The sequence below is a fragment of the Otolemur garnettii genome, unplaced genomic scaffold, assembly GCF_000181295.1.
Source record: "Otolemur garnettii isolate 467f Iridium unplaced genomic scaffold, OtoGar3 scaffold00074, whole genome shotgun sequence".
NCBI classification, from domain to species: domain Eukaryota; kingdom Metazoa; phylum Chordata; class Mammalia; order Primates; family Galagidae; genus Otolemur; species Otolemur garnettii.
The window spans coordinates 5,833,251-5,838,943 of record NW_003852469.1 but is presented as its reverse complement, the minus strand read 5'-3'; the positions used below and the strand labels follow the sequence as shown (position 1 = coordinate 5,838,943).

Below are 5,693 nucleotides of genomic sequence, written 5' to 3'. Positions count from 1 at the left end.
CCATCATTGTTGTTTGGCGGGCCGGGCTGGGGATTCGAACCTGCCATCTTAGGTGTATTGTGATAGAGAGTTTTATAGTTTTCAGCTATTAGTGGAGTCATCTATTTCTTCTTGCAGTTCTGTTATTTTTGCCTTACGTACTTTGATGCTCTGTTGGTAAGCGTGTACATGTTAAGGACTGTTTTCTTGGTGAGTTGGCCCCCTTTATCATTTTAAGGCCTGTATTTATCCACGCCTTTACTTTTAATCTATATGTGTGTATATACAGGGTGGACATAAAGTTCATGTGCAACTTAACATAGTACAATTGCACCTGAACTTTATATGGACACTCTGTGTTTAAAGTAGGTTTCTTGTAGAAAACATAATGGGGTCCTATTTTTGGTTCTATTCTGACAATCTTTAGATTGGTGCATACCTAAACTTTTAAAAAAGCATTCATCTGAGTAACATCTGCAGTCAGTCATAATTATGTTGATACTGGTTTTTTCTATTGGATAACTCTTAGTTTGAGAGAAATCCTAAACTTTTAAGTACAGGCAGTTCCAGAGTTACAAACACTGGCCTTATGTACAACTTATACTTACAAGAGGCTATTACAGTAAGTCCCCAAGTTACCAGTATCTGACTGACATACAATTGCAGTTAAGAATGGAGGCTATTACAGGTAATAGGTAAATTTATCTGTTCCAACTTACATAGAAATTCAACTTTGAACAAACTTATAGAGCCTATCTCATTCTTAACCTGGGGACTACCTGTACTGATAAAATGGGTCACTTACATGTGTCTATAAAATATTAGTGGCCAGGCATAGTGGCTTATCCCTGTAATCTCACCACTTTGGAAGGCCAAAGCAGGAGGATGGCTTAGACCTAGGAGTTTGAGAGTAGCCTGGGCAACATAGCAAGACCCTGTCTCTATAAAAACATAATTCAAACATTAGTCAGTTGTGGTGGGCTATGCCTGTAGCCTGAGGCAGGAAGATTGCTTAAGTTCAGGAGGTTGATGCTGTAGTAAGCTGTGTTAGTATCACCGCATTTTAGCCTGGGCTACAGAGCAAGACTCTGTCTCAAAAATAAATAGGCAAACAAAGAAATAATAGTAAACTAAAACAAGATATTGGTTAAAAATTACTTCATATAGTCAACTTTTAGGAACATATTAATTCCCTTGTTACTGAGATTTTATTTGCTCATGACATGAAATTCTGTTTCATCTGATTTTCTTGAAAATATCTGCAATGTCATCTGTGCTCTTCAGAGATGAAAATTTCCCTGAGAGTTTGTTAAGGGTAAATAAACACTGGATTTAAATTGAGGTGACAGTCCTCCAGATTAGAGTAGGGCTCTAGGAGGCTTGCAAATGTCACATGTGTGCAAATTAAGGATTATGGTTGTATGGGGTCATAAATTAGAGCATGGAAGTATTTTTTTCTTTACTAAGTATGCTTTTATTCAATATTTAAAAAATAAAGACTTTGTGGCAACTTATAAATTTCTACTATAATAACACATTGATACTTTGAATCAAGAAAAGCCAAAAATTCATTTCCAAAAATAAGCAGTATCTTTTATGAGGGGTGGTTTACATTTATGCACAATTTTGCTTTTAAGAGAGATTGTTACAATCAGGTATGGAACCATTTAGATATGTCTAAGTTCTGTCTGTTAAGAATATATTCTTTTAGAAAATCCAATTTAATCATCTCATTCTTTTTTCAGTAATTTTCTCTAGTGATAAAAGTACTCTTTGATGGAGAGAATGCGGAAAACTGTTTTTAACTCCCTTAGATTATATATCTACAATATATGTTTGGCTCTAAGGATCCTAGCTCTAATTAGGGAAGTGGGCCCAGTTTATTTTATTTATTTATTTATTTATTTATTGAGACAGAGTCTCACTATGTCACCCTGGGTAGAGTGCCATGGTGTCACAGCTCACAGCAACTTCAAACTCTTGGGCTTAAGTGATTCTCTCGCCTCAGCCTCCCAAGTAGCTGGGACTACAGGTGTCTGCCACAATGCCTGGCTATTTTTTGTTGTAGTTGTCATTGTTTAGCAGGCCTGAGCTGGGTTTGAACCTGCCAGCCTTGGTGTATGTGGCTGGTGCCATAACCACTGTGCTATGGGTGCTGAGCCTATGCCCAGTTTAGAAATGAGAATGAGGTGGTAACTAATAATAGTACTAGTCATTATCAAAAAGTAATGATTTTAGGTATTTTTGTTTTGGGTTTCTGTGGTTTAGATGCATCCAAAATTTCTTCATAGGCAAGGTGCGGTGGCTCACACCTATAATCCTAGCAGTCTGGGAGGCCAAGATGGGTGGATTGTGTGAGCTCACAAGTTTAAGACTGGCCTGAGGCAGAGCGAGACCTCGTCTCTAAAAACAGCTGGGCATTGTGGCAAGCACCTGTAGTCCCAGGTGCTTGGGAGGCAGAGGCAGGAGAATTTCTGAAGCCCAAGAGTTTAAGGTTGCTGTGAGCTGTGACACCACAGCACTCTAACAAGGGTGACAAAGTAAGACTCTGTCTCAAAACAAAACAAAACAAAACACGAAACAAGTTTTCTTCATAATCTGCACTCATTCCCTTTGCCCAGAGACCAACTGTGACCATTCTATCTGAATTCTGACTTTCAGGGTAATCTTTTCTTAAATGTTGCACAGAGCCACAAAGTTTGCAACCACCACCATCAGCATAGAGTCCTCTGGGATTATCAGGACAAGATCTAGACAGGTGTCCCATTTCCCCACAAACAAAGCATTTTGCAAAAGGACATTCACCAACAGCTGGGTCTACTTTAGCCTTCCATTTGGTTATTTCATGCTCTGTGAACCCAAACCGGTAGCATATTCCATCTCCCACATCTTAATTTTCAAGGGTGGGTGGGCAATCTGTAAGTCCATGACTAGGTTTTCCACAATGGAAACACCATTACGTTTTTCTTTGCTGCTTGTCTTTTTAATTGCGTGCCTTCCCGGTGACTGTCTTTCTTTAAAGCAACTGCAATTTCTTCCCTTACTTCCTGAATGTCTGTTGCTATAATCTCCCCATTGTGAACCATCTGTGAATTCTGTCTTAGGTATTCCATGAATCCATTCACATCTTCATTTAAGTTCTCTCTCTTTTTTTTTTTTTATGTTTTGCTTGGGGTGCATTATTTGTAAGGGATAGCCTATTGGTTTCAACTTGTTTATGCTTTGGTAGGTTTTGGCTGGGTCATAATTTCATCAAATGTTCCTTAGCAAAGCCTCAGGAATCCTCCAGAGAAGCTCCAAAGAATTTTTTTGAAGGTTAGCAATGGGAATATGCTGTCCTCCCTGGGATGGTGTGTGTTACTTGTGTAATGCAATGTTATATTTGATTCTCACAGCAATCAATTCTTTCCCCCCAGCTACACCCTGGAATTTCTACTTCTGGCCACAAGATGGCATCTGGTTTGCATTTAATACAGAAGTCACACAACTGTCTTAAGCTGGAAACCCACATCTCAGCTTAAAAAACCCACATCTCACTAGGTCTCAGGCTCTGAATACTTACACTGCGTTTTGCCCCCCACATTGCAGCATTGTAGAAGAAATTGCATTAACTTAGATTTGAGTAGGAGCCTTGAACTAAACTTGCTTTTATTTAAGTTGTATTTGTGCCTAGACATGCTCATACATTCTTAATGTTTTTGACTGATCGTTGTGTTGAATACCCATCACAGTCAACCCCGCCCATGTATTTATTTGCCAAGCAGCCAAGAGTGGAGGCATGCATTATTTTTACAGATGCTTATCATATGCTACACATCGTTTTCTCATAAGTGGGAAGGTACAAAGGAGCCTTACTCAAAGATCTGGCTTTGAAGCTGGGAATACATAAAGTACATGCATAAAATAGCCATAAAGGAAAAATACACAAGGCATATTGTCTAAGTCCCAGACAGCTATTCTGAGTAAGGACTCAGGACCCGTGAGAGGAGGGATTAAGAGTGACAGGCTCACCCTTGTGCCCAGCACCTTGCATAGGACTGGCACACAGTAGGTGCTCAAAAAAAAAAAAACCTATGGAATGCATGGGAGAAGAGGTCTAAGTAGGGTTTCATGGGAGAATGGGGTGAAGCTGACTATAAAATGGTGGGTGTGAATTGGATGGCAGAGGTCGAGGGGGGTGGTGGAACTTGGAGGGATGGGGGGCAAGGGGGCAAGAGCAGGAGAGCAGTGCCCATGAGAGGAGAGCAGCTGGGCCTGTGCTGTGGCCCTGAGGTCATGCTGAAGTGTCCTTTCTTCTGAGAACCATTCTTATGGACCAGGGTGTCCAACCTTTTTTCTTTTCTGCCACATATCAGAAGAAGAGTTGTCTTGGGCCACGCAGTAAACACACAAACACTAAGGAAAGCTGATCAGCGAGACAAAGGTCCATGAGTCCTTTTTGTGATATTCAACACCACAAATGAGCAAAAAAAAAACAAAAACAAAAACAAAAAAAACTCATAAAATCAGTACAAGGCCCGCAGTCTGGAAAAATACAAAGCACAAGGAATGGTGGTCAGTGGGAGACACCAAAAAACACCCAAGTGCTGTGGAAATAATAATTCAAGGCTGTGTAGGACATATGCCCTTAGGGGATATAAAACTCCATCCAGAGAGGGAAGCCATCCCCCCATGTGGCCCACCGGGGCTTGCTTGCTGTAGATCAGGTAGCCCCATCCAGGCCTGCTCTAATAACAGTGGATATTTGAATGGCCTTTTGCAGTTTCCAGAGTCTTTTCAAACGCTAGCTTATTTAATGCCCACAATATCCTATGGTGTCAGCAGGTACAGTCTTTACAAATGAGAAGTTGAAGCTCAGAGAGGTTAAATGGCTTGCCTAGATCAAGGTTGATCTGGCCATTCTGTCCTGACCCTCGATTATTAAAGGACAGGGGCAGTGGGGCATGGCAAAGGAGCTGATAGGGCAATACTAAGATCTTCCTCTCTTCTCTTTCTGGATACGATTACAGCCCAAAGACAAGGATAGACACAGCTGCTACCACAATGACGCCCAGCCATTGTTTTTCTTATGTTATTTCTTCCTAGGATGTTTTTGCCATATGATAATGCGAGGGTTTTATTCCCATTGAGAATATACATGTAAAGGATCGATAAAACGGCATCAAGTTAAAATAACAAAGAGCAAATTATCTCAAGGTTTTAGCCCAAATCATGTTAATCTACATGGATTAACTAATGGAAACTGCCTGGTTTTCTTTTTCCTTGTATAGTCTTTGTGTTCCAGGAACTTCGATCTAAGCTGCAAAAAGAGAAAGTATGTCTGTGCTCGCTGTAGCGGATCTCTGGGTGGCTTATGGGACATCAAGCCAGTGCTGTCTGGTTTGCTGCCATGAGGCTTTCTCTGAAGCTGAAGGTGTGTCACACTGAACAGGTGACGTAGTCAGCAGGCCGGCTGACCCAACAGTGTAGCAGGGCTCCATGGCCATATTCCCCAGCCTCCCCTCTTCAGTTAGGGCGATTCCCAGGCACAGTCTGTGTCTTTCCTCGGAGGATCCCAATGGGGTTGAGGCCCAGATGCTCAAGATATCAGCAGTGTATACCATATCCTTGGCCAGCTCTTCTTCCTTCCCTGTGTCACATGGAGTGTTTTTCTGCTTTCTGGCATCATCTCCCAAATAAACTGCTCACACTCTGGTCCTTGATTCAGGTTCTCC

General features: G+C 41.3%; 1 pseudogene; it reads right to left on the bottom strand.

Annotated features, from left to right (window-relative positions):
- Positions 1–2,197: 2,197 nt before the first annotated feature.
- On the bottom strand, positions 2,198–5,465 carry LOC100959871 (annotated as a pseudogene).
- Between the last annotated feature and the right edge of the window lie 228 nt (positions 5,466–5,693).